Genomic DNA, 15,533 nt, shown 5'->3' with positions numbered 1-15,533 from the left:
AGCAGGACAAGGTAGCCAGAAGAATATCTAATGATGAAAATAGGGGTAAACATAAAACACTCACTCATTCTTGTACCCTGGTTTACAATTTGTTGGTAAAGTAATTCATACACTAAACGGCAAATTTATTTGGTGTTCCTATATCTTACTGGATATTTCTCTCCAGAAAAGTCTGGATAATTTGAGATGCTTATTCATTAAGGTGCTAGCTATAATCCTTAAATGTTTTGGTTCATATTGACTCAATATCTGTTGATATTTTAGCCCCATATTTGTGGTGTTTAACCTTATCCAAAAGGGAACTATTGAATTGAGATCTGGGTGCTGTGTAGACCACTGAAGTAGAATGAAGTCAATGTTACATGTATGGGGCCCACTTGAGATAATGCATCCATACTGAACATATCACAATATACTGATGTAATTATTTATTTGAGAAAAAAAACTGTGGACTTCAAGGGATATAGATGATAAATGGCAATGCTTAGATATGATATGGCATCCTAGTTCTACTTAGCTGGTATTAAGATCTTCGATGTGTGCAAAGAAAACATCCACAGAACCATTATACTTACCACCACATACCATGGATTCTTGTTGTTTATGACACTTTCTGACATTATCATCTTCATGTTGTAGCAGAATTCAGCTTTTGTCAAACCAAGTGACCAGTGTAGCTTTTCATCACATTTCTAGCTGAGAATAGTAGAGACGGGTTTAGCCTTCTCCCACATAGTGTGTTCAGAGATTCTTTGCCCAGCACTATTATTTTAAACAGCTGTTATCTGAGTTTTTGTGGTGGTTCTGTCAGCTAGGATGGAATAAGTCTGGCTATTAACATATTGATTCTGCCCATACAACTTGTAATCACTGCATTTTTTTTTATAACAGTCTTTGCTAAATTTTAGAGACTTTACAAAATCCCAGGATGGCACCTCTTTCTGAGAAGCTGAACCTACCATATCTGACACAATAAAGCACAGTCAAAGTCATTTGGATCATGTATCTTATCTATTCTAAAGTTTGCTCAAACAATAACTAAACCTCCAGACTAGGTCTCCATACTATATATTGTATATTGAGCTATAAATATAATTGCCTGTGTGGAGGAATGGACTATTTGTGTTAACATGTAAGTGTCAAACAGTGGACACCAAATGTATATACTGTACTGAAAGTTTATTTAAGCCTAAAAATTAAAAAGAAAAAAGAGTGCGTAATATACGCTGTCACAAAAAACAGACGCAAGAGTCATAAAAAGGTTTGGGGCAGACACCTGTATAATATTCCCTGGCTGCAAATGGGTAGATTGCTAGCACTGATGTGCTCAGAATGGAGTCCAAAACAGAACTGATGAGGTTAGTCAAATATGGCGGTTTTAAAGGCCAGAAAAGGAAGTGAAGTCATCGTAGGTGGAAGTGTAAGGGTCCTCTTCCATAGGTTCAGACCCGGACGTGACATCATCAGAAGTCTCTTCGGTCATGGGTTCTTCACCGGAAGTGATGTCATCCCAGGACCCAGAACCGGAAGTGACATCATTAGTACAGGTGGAATTTCACATGAACGGTCTGCAGGAAAGTGATAAAAAAGGACAGTGCACTCCGCCTCCCCCTGGTCTAGCATGGAATTACTCTCATTTCGGACCCTTTAGCTGCCTCCCATGCACACGTGTGTGACAACACACAGCATGCACTACCAATCAAAAAGCTTACTCAGATACAACATATTTGGGTCAACATATGTTTGTTCTGAGCTGGGTAAATGGTGACAGCTGCCATGCAAAAACAATCAAATTAAAACTTCCCAATTATGATCAAGTCATCCTTCTAGGTTTAAATACATGACATCAATAGCTTTGATGCTGTGCTCACAATTTTGGACATCATAAAAAAATAGCAGAACAGTTTTCACAGATAGTACGGCATCTTGGTCTGAGTGAGACTGGCAGAAACTCGACGCAGTTTCTCACGTCTATTAAGCACCTTATGAGGCAGTTGAATAATAAAACAAAGCTTTTTATGAGTGTCTTTTTTAAAAGGTGTTTCAGTACCACATTCCTGTCATGAACCACCTTAAAGACAGTTGTCTGTTTAAGCAAAGCATTCCAAAGTTTATCTCCATAATTGTTAATGTTTTGTAGAAGCAGGCATATCTTACCTTAAGTACAAAATTATGTCTTTACACCAGCACTTTAAAGAGGTACATGTGTTGTGTACTTTTGGTATGATTTCATTCTTATATTGTAATTTAGATAGAATCAGTGGTCACTTTCTCATATTAATTCTCAGGAAAAATAGAGCACTTTGTGTAGTGCTCCTAAGTGGTAGGCAGTACCATTATTCACTTTTGCTTTTCTATGTAATTTGTTCTCGTACAAAAATAAGTATTTAGTCTCAAATTCCCCAGTATAAATACAGACAGATGATTTTAAGATTTTGTATTCTTCTAAAATAAATCGAATGGTGATAGCAAGATGTATCACACCACAGTGCTAAATACCCTGGAAGTAGAAATGGATAAACAGTTAAGAGAGTTAATAAATAACTTATTTGAAGGTATGAATTACCCCTTCATAAAGAGGATTATAGTAAAACAACAACCTATATCCACATGAAGAATAAACATTTTACAAGGTGTAATGTGTAATATGATGGATTTGAATACATGAAGATGTTTTATTGTTATGCTTTAAATTAAGATTTATGCTTCTATTACCATGCAAAGCATAAGTCTTTCTTATATTTATATTGAGTGACTTAATTTTGATCTGGGCAATAGGAAGTAGAAAAAAAACTTTTAAACTCTGAATACATGATGCACAGTGTTCTCTGCTAAAATGAGCATCCCATGTTTGCATATACAAAAAAGTGTAATTTAATATCTATTTATAGCAGTATCAAATCATTTAAAACTGAGAGAAAACACAAGCACCTTGCATAAACCTACATGAAGAATGGATAAGCATGAAGACACTAGACAGAAAGGCACCAGATAATGTTGTATAGGACGAAAGAGCTGTGAGATAATATGACTACGCCTATGGTGCAGTATGCATTGTTTTCTTAGGCAAAACAAAAATAAAAATGTTAATCACTAATGGTAAATATAGCTGCAAGCAACACTGACTACAGCTTCCTTCCATTTAACTGTCATTGTACATGTTGTGGTTTGTCTTGTAATGAAACAATGACTTGCTAAGGATATAGCACATTGCAGAGTTATTTCATCTGATCTATACTACACTTGGATCTTGTGCTATTGGTGCTACAGTACCCTCATGTTTTTTGCTACCCATACTAATGGAATTGTTCTGTCTGCAGTGGTGAACTGTCTTGGATCAGATCTGAAGGTTAAAACATGTATGTTCTAAAGGACATAATTGTGATGGCTTGGGCAAATCTGGTACATGATCAGATAAAAAATAACTATCTGACAATCAAAGTTGAAAAATGAGAGCAAAAAACTGAATATATGTTTAGAAACACCATAAAATGAATTCCGCTTAATCTAAACACTGTTTCCAGAGAATCTAATTTCATTCTAATGAAAAACAGCAGCCAAGTATATGGGTGCTGAGGTCCAAATAGTATGCAAGACAATTATGATAAGGTTTTGATATACCTCAATATTTAGTTTTCTACAAATGAATAAACTATACTTAAAAGTGAGACATTGAACTTTTTCTAAATGTTTCAATAGTAATTCAATCTCTTCCCTGACAGTCTCCCTTTTAGGATGTGCGCATTCTGTTACAGCAGGATAGGAAGTTCAGAGGTGACTACACAGTGCCCACGTTCATGTTAGCAGCCATCTTGGATACAGTTATTAACCTGAGGCTTACCGCATAACTTCTGTGGCACACCAACGCACTATTTCTCTAATTATCCCAATTTTAGGAAAACATTAAAATCTTTTGGGTAATATGTGCAGCTGCTAACATGACTACACACCTTAAGGGTATTTTGCATGTCATTAACATTGATTCTCCTTCAGAGTTATTACAAATATTATTCAAACTTATAAGATAACCAGAAAAGTGGAACATTACACTTCAACAGAAACTGCTGGGCAGATAGATGAAATATAGGTAAGTAGTGTTATAATGTCTTCAAATGAAGTCCTAATGTGAGCTAACAGTATTCATGAAACTATATGCAAGAATAAGGATGGAGGATAGTTTTGTGACATTAAGCAGCTCCTGAAATTTAAATAGAAAAACTGACTGATTGTGAACTTCAGGGGAGAAACAAATACATTCACTGGATTGAAGATAACGATGTCCAGGCCTGGAAACACAATAATAAGACTTTACTGTAAAATGTTAATCCTGTAATATTTCTTTTTTTTTTGATTATTAAAAGTGATTACAGTTTTCCCCCATTTTGTACACACAAAAAATGGAACTATGCACACAATTCTTTAACGTGACGCTTGTGTATTAACAATATGACTTTCAACTGCTAAACTCTAAGCACAATTCCATTGGTCTCATTCAATTATCAATCTAAATCACTGTTTTGCAAATCTCTGAGCAGAAACCGCATCATTTAGCACACTTTGTTCACTTACAACACCTTGATTACCAATTACTCTCACTGACATTGGACCTGTGCAAACTCAATTGGAAGAACAATTTAATTGTTTGTTAAAGTATAACAGAAGCCTCAGTTGAGCTGGACACTTTGTCTTGCAGTAATAAATACATATTTATTTTGTTACCTTTTTGTATCTGTGCACTAATTTTCTTTGTAGTGTTTCTCATTGTACTTACATTACATAGGTGACATTACTGAGTTTTGCTACACACCACATAAAATACATTTTTTTCTGATTGCTTACACACAATTCCTTAAACCTTAGTGCAATTTTGTCAAACTCTACACAAAAACCCTGAAACTACTTGCGCAAAGTGAAAAACAGCATAAAACTCTTAAGAAAGCACTCAGGGGTGGGGATTGATCTGTTCTTAACTCAATTCTTCTTTTTGTAAAAACTTGATTGTTTTGTATGGATTGTAATAAAATTAATAAAAAAAAAAAAAAAGAAAAAAGAAAGCACACACTTCATTCAAAGCCATATAATCCATTATGAAAAGGACACTATTGCATCGAAACTCTACACACAAAGTATCAAATGAGTACACCATCTTATTGAACTAAACACTGATGAGATAAATGCATAACACTGCGTTCCATGTTACATTTTCAATCTTCTGTAAATGGTTCAAAAAATATTTAGGCATTTCTTCAAAATATATGCATTAGTCAATAAAACATACAACGGAAAAATAAAGTTTATTTTTCCAAAAACAAATACATTTAACCCCATGTTTGGGCAGGGACATCCTGTATTGTATGCTTCTAGGCAAAAAATACAGAAGGTGATACAGAAAAAGAAAGGAAAGAATTACAAAGGGATACAATTAGGCAGCATCCTGTCTTCTGTTTGGGTCTGGCAACATCACCTCATCTATGTCACAAAAAATGTTCTCCCTGGTAAGACAGTAGGGAAAGTATCATCTAGAGTAGCCTATGCAACCCTGGCATGTCCCTGAATCTATATATCCATAAGCCTCCTCCATTGCCTGGAGAAGTGGCACACATCTGCATGGCTGGTGACCATATACCTTCCACCTCCATGATGAGAGTATTCTTCAATTGAGTTTAAAAATCGAGAGTATGGTGTGAGATACAGCACAAACATTTGTGGGTGGTCATCAAACCAATTTTGGACCATAGCAGACCAGTGGAAGCTCACATTATCCCAGATGATGACATACCTGGACAGCTGTGGTCCCTTCTGATGTTCATTAGGAATCATGACATTGTGTGGAGTGTTGAGAAATGTTGTGATGTGGTCAGTATTGTATGGTCCAAGAACAGAATGGTGATGTAAGACCCCATTTTGTCCCATGGCAGCACATATAGTAATGTTAGTCCTTCACTTTCCTGGAACATTGATAATGGCATGTTGCCCTACAATATTTCTTCCCTGTTTCTTGTTCTGCTCAAGTTGAAGCCAACCTCGAAAAAATAAATGTACTCATGATGCACTCTGTCAGCAACTTGCTCCATAATTCTCTGAATGAGCAAAGGCAAGAGCATTACAGAACACTCTAAACAAATGCGGAGCAGTCAATGCTGTATGGTGTAACAATGCACTGTTACTGTATACAGTAACTATAACAACAATGACAAAAAAGCTAGGAAAGGCTCTCAATTCATACCATTCATAGTTATTTTATTCCTCTCAAATTACACTTTGTACAGCTGCTTCATTCTGATTTAATGTCATTGAAGAAGATGGGACAAATACTGACAATCTGATATTACTGAAGAAAAAATGATTTTGAAGTTCTCTCAATCGAATGCTGTTGTTTGCCAAGACCATATTCACAATATGCTCCTCCAACTGTGGGGTAAAGAGCTGGTTTCTTCCATCAGAAAGTGGCTGTTTTTCAATTCTGCACAACCATGATGTGAATGGTTAGGTTGCAAGATGTTGTGCAGCATGAAATGAAATTTTGTACATTTACTGTAATTTGTATGTCTAGACAATATACATTATAGATCTACCATAGATGTGGTAGCACTACTGTATGTAGTGATGTAAAAAAAGTATCATATAGCCATGAAGTCTGTAGGTTACTTACCTGTTTTCATTTTTGAATGTTCGGATGACCCCAGCTACACAGAAGTGGCTAAGGTTTGGCTGGGCTCTTTGCCCAGCCTCCCTTATACTCAAACCATGCACCAGTATTTTAGTTATGGACTTTCTTAGTCTTCTTTCTTGTCCACATCCTCCACTTACCCTCACACCCATATCTCTTTGAGCAATATTTGCCTCCATTATTGTGAAAGCAAGATAAGAAATCTGTTGCTCATGATCTGCTATCTAAGTGGAGAAAATAACTGTGAGTGTTTCCACACCTGAGAATCGGGTGTAGCCAGTTAACCTATAAGTGTTGAATTTTGATTACCTGTGTTTTTCAATGAACACACAACATGGTTCTATTTTGCAAACTGTGTGTAATGTAGAGAAACGTGTGTAATGTTTTGCAAATTGCGTGTTTTGAAATTGCTAACAGAGTGCCAAGTAGAGAATGAGCATATTGTTTTGCAGTCTTAGTGAAGAGATTTGGAACATGAGGTGATTGTTTTTGTGATTGTGCCTCAGGTTCTACTTTTTGTGTGTAAGCAATCAGAAAAAACTGCAGGCAACATTTGTGTTGCATATACATGTTGTACTGTTACTGTAATGCTATTTCAGGACAAAAAACCCACACGTCATCAAAACAAGAAAAAGGAAACTTACTTCCACAAACTTGCATGCATTTGAATATGTAATATGGACTCATGAAGCCAAAACACACATGAACACTTTTGATGGTAATGCTTTGAATTTATCACATCAGTGTTTATTTGGTGCTCTTTAAGACGTAATCATATAACAGCTGTGTGTATTGTATAGGTGGAAGGGATCCGTTTCAAGAAGAGAGAGCATGGTTTTGAGTGCTGTGTTTAATTTTGCAAGTGATTTGTGTGGTTCTGACAAAGTACTTAACCCTTTTCAATTTGTATTTAGAGTTTTGAGAAACTGAGCCATAGTTTCTGGAAATGTTTTTAAACATTTGGGGAAAACTATAATATTTGAATGACACATGTTATGCAACCTTTGCATGCAGGCGAAGACAGATCAAGACAAGAACATGCTCTGATAAAAATCAAAAACAAAACTCTTACAACATTTTTACTAAAACTGAATTTTGAACTTCAAGTCATTCTGCCATTGTCAGACCTGTAAAGTAATTTCTCATAGTAACCATATAAATGGTGTTTCTCTTCTTTTCTTATTTGTAGACTTTTTTATTCTGCTAACATTATTTCTATTTCTCTGTGTTAATATGATACTGTTTCTTAATAAAATACTGTTTTCACAAAACTGTCAAGAGTTTTTTTGTGCACTACAAGTCAAAACATTATATCAAAACAAGGATAAATTTCTCATTTTAAGGAAATATGCCTTATATTTTCCAATGTTAAATATATTTTATGTGCAAGATTCTTTGTGTAACTCAAAATAACTGGTTTTGAGATATGTGTTATCAGCAATGTTAAGGTGTAGATCATGATATATCTTTTGTTTCTAAAACCAAACCTTTGTAGGCTACTTAATATGCATTAAAATTAGCTATTTTCTGGCAGTGTACAGAAACTACCAACAGAGTACTGCACTTTTAGTCACTTTATAAACAAGTTATAATTAAAAGTCTCAAAATATCAAAAATGCCTTACAACAGGGAGAAACTGTGAAAACTCTGGCTTGAAAAGACAGTTCAAAACAATGAACCATTATAAAGAACTAGCCATGTGCGCCCAACTATGTTGCGCGTGTTAAAGTTGTCTGTGAAGGGCTCCCTGTTTAAACGCGGCTGCCATTTGTGAACTGGGCCCTTCGTCGCACAGCATTATGATTTTTTATAAGGGAAACAAAATTACAAAAGAAAACCGTTGAACATTGATTCGTTAGGACTGGCCTACTCGTAATCACTGTCCGAATAGTAATTATGTGGTGGTGTGGGAGCATTTCTGCTTCTGTCCGTTCACAGTCCGTCTCGTTTTCACGACGCTATCGTTTCCTCTCACAATCTCTTCTCAACCTTTCTCCAATCTCGCAGGTTGCTTTGTGGCAATCCAAAGAGTAAGGAAATATACATGGAGCAATGGTTATAAAAGGGGGACACATAGGTATCCAGCATTAAAGCATAAATAGGGATCACTTCACTGACATGTGAGCAAGCCACGGTACAACTGTGAGACGCGCAGCACTCACCGGCTACAACGTAACAATAATAATTTCCGGAACGTGCTGTTACGTTGTCATTCATTTTACCCACTGTCTTTCTTTCATTCAATCATATGTTACGTAGACACGTACCTTTTATCTTCGGCAATCTCATTCTCTAACCAGGCCTCAGGAGCTTACCAGCGTAACACTGTCCACCACCCCTTTCGTTATTCAGGCAAATTGTTGACATCTGTGATTATCAACGTACTAAACTGGAAGGTGGTCTACACATGCGTGGAATTTGCGGACAAACAAAGATCAAGATCTAAATGAAGATCTCTTTAGTTAATTTAAAGCACAACAATTTGTTTAGTTTGAATGTCTGTGTTTTGAGGTGTGACTGGAGTACTACAGTCTTCAGTAGTATAAGCCTGGAGGAGATTCTTAGTGCAATGCCTATGTTTTAGCTGTCTCTCTACTGCCATCTAGTGCTTCTTCTTCTTCTAATTCATTCGCGGACAAACAAAGATCAAGATCCAACTGAAGATTATATACAGAGATAACAAAACGTACTCAAAAAGAGCAAAAAGCAGATGTCTTAAAAGGCAATCTCGTGTAGCCAAGTCCTAATACACAAACCAAGTGAGTAACCAAAGATCAGAGCAGAACATAATAGAATAAAACAGTAATTCCAAAAGACACAATAATACATACAAAAGACTCCAGCAACTTGATGCACCACTCCTGAGACCCTCTTTTTCCTTGATTTAAATAGCCAGCAGGAAGTCTCTGGATTGATGATCTCAGGGTAGCCCCACCTGTTTGGGTATCACCCATAGAACACAGGAAATGGACACACACTTTAAGGGAATGTTCATAATTGCAGAATAATTAACAAACAGTGATTGCAAAAATACATTGAAAATAATAAGTCCAATTTAACAAAAAAAAAAAACAGAAAATACACATAATCTCAAAACGATACTGTACATAACAGAACCCACTTAGCGTCACAAAGATAAGACATACAAAATGGTGGTGCCCATGTAAACCAGAGACACAAAGTGATGTTACCAAAACATAATCTTACAAAATGATACCCATGATGACTTTACTGTCATAATGGTAAAACAGATACATAATAAAACAAACAAATGAGCATCACCTGAGCAATCCTGCCACTACCCTCCTATGAAAGTTCTACTTGTTCAGTCTTTTCTAGATGCTATTATTATGAATTAATCCCTGAAAGTACTGTAGCTTTTGAATTTTTTGCAGTTTCTTATAGCATCATATGGTCTGATATTTACATGCCTTTGCTGGAAAGCTAAATGTCGGGGAGACTGGCAAGCATCTTGAATATGCTACATTTGTAAATAATCCCTTCTACTGTAGAAATATGGACTTGTTTGGAAATGGCCTTATAACCTTCTGCAGATTGATGAGCAGTGACAATTGCTTCTTTGAGATAACTGCACTTGCCTTCTGTCCTTTGCACAGTGTTACCACAAACCTAATTTCTCCTGACCCACGTGTCAAATGTTCTGCATTTATACAGAGGTGGTAGCACTTACTGATCATCAGCAAATCCAGTGCACTTGATCTGCTTCATTTCATTCTAGTAAATTTTTAACTGATATGTAAGAAGTAAGAGTATAATAACTTTGTCACACACAGCTTTTTTATGTTGTTTTTTTTTTTGTTATCTTATATATATTCGTCTTTGCATGGAAGTGTGTGTGTCTATCGATTCCGTAAGTGAGAGGTGGAGTCAGGGTAAGGTACCAGCATGTTGGCAAAACAAAACCTCCAAAGAAAGAGTCACTCACTTAGCGGCTAATAGAGAAGCGAGGCAAGCATATCAGCAAAACTGTATGCCTTTTACTTTTCCTCCCACTGCTAATACACAAACAAGGTGAGCACATCAGCAAAATTAAACCTCAGAAGAAAGACAGTTGCTTAGCCACTAATGCACAAACAAAATGAAAATTAAATGAAAAGAGATGCCCAAAGTAGTTCATTTCATTTTTTTTCTGAAAATTTCAATAGTTTCTAGGACCCCATGCTTTTTACAACACGGGCTTACACAGCTAATTGTTGAATAAATCTTAGATTAAAATATGCTATCTATTCTTCTTTCATTTATATAATTTTAGGACTTTGTAAGGAATACAATTATTATTGATGTTTTGATATGTAAAACCACTGAATTGAGAATGGATTATTTACTTACTTACTTAAAGTTAAATAATAACTTTATTTCAAAATTTTAAACTCTAAAGGTTTGAAACAGTCATTTGTACCCACAGATTCATGCAATTTCTTCAAATATGAGAATTCACTTTAGGAGGTAAAAGACCACTTAGAAATCAAAGTAATTAGATAGGTGTCTCCTCGTGGCCATCCTCTAAAGTACTATGCTGTGCTTAAAGCATACAACTGGCATTCCAGGTAATCCAGTTTCTCTTTTTATTTTTAGAAAACATTCTTACTTGGGTCAGAGAAAGAACAAGATGTGAAGATGGTGCTATGAATAAGCATAAATATTAATACTCAGGCTAGTGGATTTTGCATATAAGAGTCTTAGATCTCAAATAAAAGTATTTCAGGCACAAATAGACTAAAATAGTTTTGTTTTCAGTTAAAAAGCTTTCATGTCAAGAGGAAAGCATGCAGACTTTTACATTTGGTCTTCTATAACACTATCAAAAGTAATCTGCTGCTTCTTAATTTGGATAAGCAACCCATCAATTTGAGAAAAAAATACTGAACAAGTTTATTGGTACTACAGCTCATAAATGAAAATACAAGTCAGTAAAAAAAAAAGACAAAAAGTAAACAGGAATCTTTTATTTTGTAATCTGCTTCACAGTGACTATAACAAGGCAATACAGCAGGAAGTATTTGGTGTAATACATCCTAAACAACAAGCATTGACATTTATAGAACATGTTAGAGAAAACTGGTTGAACAAGATCTGGAAAAACAACTCCATTCATTTTTGAAGACATGTGCATTGGCAAATAAAGGTGAGGAAACATGATAATTAAAAGGCAAACAAAAAAGACATGAACAAATTAGAAAACACATAGCTCTGTAGTTTGCCATAAACCAAAACAAATACAGAGAAAGAAAATATCTTGATTTATGAGTTAGTGTAATTTCATCATCACTAATTCTTGAGAACAGTGAATGAACAGGCCGAGTGGCAAATTATTATAATAATATTATGCATTTTGATCATGTCGGGGAGATCTGATCTCCAAAACAAAAAAGACAAATATACCTCCATCCTTGATCATGCTATCAGGGCACACTCCCTTTGACATGTGTACTGCTGTTATTTACCAAGAGAATTGTACAAAATTCACATCATCAGAGATTCCTCCTAGTTTTAGCAATGTCTGGGTTCTTCCCCAGTTACCAGAGTTGGGCTTTTCAATTACAATATATAGTTTAGGTTTCTTTCTCAGGTTTTATACCAGTCTAAGGTTGTTCCCTAGTTGGCAAAATTAAGTCATCTGTTGAAAATTCTGTGGTACATCTTTAGTGAGCCGTGGAAAAAGTTCTGTCTTTGTCAGCAGCCAGAAGTGAACTCACTTTCTTTATTTGTGTCCCTTGTTTTAATGGCCTTTTTGGGACTTCCGGTACCCTTCTCAATCATAGATATTTCCTGCTTTCTTCTAAATAATTGCAAAACTTACCTTCAGACATCTGTACCTCCTCATCCTTTACAAGGATCCAACCATCCCCCCAGGTTGAACTGTGAACAGACACAGCAAATCATAGCTTAGTAGTTGTTTTGTTAGATATGATGGCTTCCCTTTATTACGTATATAAATGATTGTTCACTTTTTTTCTATTATAAAGCCTGAACTTTGAGGATTTAAAAGGAATATGTTGGGCGTGAGGCAAAATTAAAAAGGTATAATTTTCTTGTACTTGGCTGATTAGACTATGACATTCAAAAAGCTCTCAAAACAGTACACCGCTTTATGACTTACGCAACGAGGTGAAAAAGAAAAAAAAAAAGACATAAAGACTTCATTTGTAAATCTAAGGGATTTCTCAACAAGAGAGATTCTTCAGATCAGCAGTAGCTGATGCCTGTTAAAATAAGAGAATTACATTTGTACAATATGTGGGTAGCGGGCTGATGGAGTCTTATTGATAACACAGGGATATAGACCACTGAACTATATAGCCATACAGTATATTGTACATACAATCGAACGCTGAATGAATCTTATTTTTGTACCTCTAGTAAAAAATAACTAACTGCTGTTAGATAAGGGAGCTTGGAGAATGTTTTGTGGGTTTTGGCAAAGGGGAACTCATCTAAGACTAAAGGTGTTACATTATCACTAGTTTAGGTTTAGTTTCTATTCCTAGAATGGAGGAGAAGTCCCCAGGTAACATATGAAGTCTCTTCTGCTGCAACGTCTCAATCCCACCCCTTCTGGTCCTGCTAGTATGTACAACAACGACGCACCAGAAATCAGTTTTCAGTCTGTAGATTTCTATTTTCTGGACAAAAGTGCTTTCTTTAGTACTTTGGATTTTTCAGTTAAAGTGTCACTCCTTCATTTGGCCCTTGTCTAGACATTCCCACAGCACAGAACCAAGGACTTACTATTACATTGTTCCGAAAATGCACAGAGCAGTAGTTGCCTACCATATCTTAGACTGTTGTTCATGGGTCAATATGTGCCTCTTTTGAAACTGCGTTTTCACCTTTCAAAGATCAATACACTTTGACAAGCACATCAGAATATAGTTCATAGGTATTAATAATAAATTCTTAGCTAAGGAGTTAAATTACTTTACAAATATAGATGGCATCTATGACGACACCTAAAAACTATAGTGGTTATTATCATTTCAAAGAATGATTTTCGTTGCCGACAAGAGAGATTCCACAACCCACAACCTTGATTTGGATTTGTTAAAGATTTCAATGCTGCTGAGAGGAAGGTCACTGCAGTTTTTGTCAAAAATTTGGATAAAGACACAGATGTTTGTGGCAACCGCAAAAAATAAATAAAATAAAGTGTCACTTAGTGGTTACGATTTAGGCTTGACCTGGAGAAAAACTCTTATTTATTTAGTAGTCTAAACATAAATATATGTAAATAATACAATTATTCTTTTCCTTGGAAAAACTCTCCAATATTATTTAGATAATATTATTTTTAATAGGTAGTTTTAAATTGGTCATTTACTTAGGGAAACATTGTTTATAATCAAGGATATGTCATTATAAGCAACAAATTATAACTAGCACTGTCCCTGAACTTTTCAGAATAGAGTGAATGACCTGATAATTCTTCTTATTTGTTTGATTCGATGTAGGACCCCTGCACTGAACCTAATGACATTTTTCTGTGTATGACAAAGTTTGTTTCACTTAACTATTAGATACCTCTTAAATACCATTTGAACTGTCCAGGTCACAACAATGATCAAATGCTATACCAACTCCCAAAGTATTCAGCCAAGGTATAGTGTAGGCCATTTTATTCTTATTGACCCAGCTGCCTGGCCTAACATTCATGTTAATTTGAACATGATTGTTTATTGTTTAGTCTGAAAATGTATCTTCCCGATCAGTTTTTTGAGTGACAACACTACAATTACCACTCTACTGGGAAAGTAATTCACTTGTTAAAATGTTTACTACTGACAAAATCTGTGCTGTTAGTTCAATTTCCCCTAAACAGGTTCCAGTGAAGTCTCACTCTACACTGTCATTTCTCTTGAAGAACAACTGATTGAAAGATTAAACTTTTGCCACCTGGGGAAATCCAGAACAATATGGAATGAGGAATTTTCTGATAAATAGAAATAAACAGTCTCATTGTCCTGGGTACCTAACCAGCATTTTAGCAAGGCAGTTTTTCAGACTACTTATTGGGAAGATTATTTAAAATGATTGTAGTGAATCATTTGTAAACACAAGATTTTTCTTCCAACAATATTGAATAAATTGCTTTTTCTTTTTTTTTTTGTTAGAGATGATCAAGGGAGTTATCTGAAAACAAACAGAGCCTCAAGTACTAGTACTAGCTGTGGTTGGGTATATTCAATTAACACTGTTTGGCTCATTAAACAAAGCTGATATTTTTCTTGCAACTCAACATTTATTTATATGGCACATTTCATACAAAACGTATCATAAAAAGTAAAAGAAAAATTACAATTACAAAGCTAAAAAATGAATGAATAAATAAAAATTAATAGAGACCCCAACAGAGTTAAATTACTGTTGATCATGGGTTGTTTTTAAATATATAACAGTTATAATAGCAAAGGTCTGACTTGATGATATACTGTCAAACATGTTAACTTCATGAAAATGTTATGGGGACTAATTTAATTGTGCGCTGTGGCAACTGAAGCAAGAGTTACGCTGTCCATAACTTTTTCTTCCATTCCATTTTCCAGTCACAAGAGGCCCTGCCCAAATACACATGATGTCATTTCCACTCCTCCCTGACTCCACCTCTTCTTTTTTTTTTTTTTTTTTATTTTATTAATTTTATTACAATCAATACATAGCAATCAATTTTACAAAAAAAAAAAAAAAAAGAATTATGCTAAGAACAGATCGATCCCCACCCTTGAGAGAGAGAGCAAGCCAAACGGTGTAAAATTTAAGGCTTTTAAAAATACCTAAATCAACAAATTCTCTGTGCTTTATAAAATCATTTCAAAATATTACTGATTAGATCCTGCCATGTTTTGAA

At 35.2% G+C, this 15,533-nt stretch overlaps 1 pseudogene; it reads left to right on the top strand.

Moving 5' to 3' along the window:
* LOC120515488 overlaps positions 1-15,533 on the top strand; it is a 94,620-nt pseudogene that overhangs the window by 14,250 nt on the left and 64,837 nt on the right.

Source organism: Polypterus senegalus, chromosome 15 (assembly GCF_016835505.1).
Source record: "Polypterus senegalus isolate Bchr_013 chromosome 15, ASM1683550v1, whole genome shotgun sequence".
NCBI classification, from domain to species: Eukaryota; Metazoa; Chordata; class Cladistia; order Polypteriformes; family Polypteridae; genus Polypterus; species Polypterus senegalus.
The sequence above is the reverse complement of the archived record's forward strand: the minus strand, read 5'-3'. Positions and strand labels throughout refer to the sequence as shown.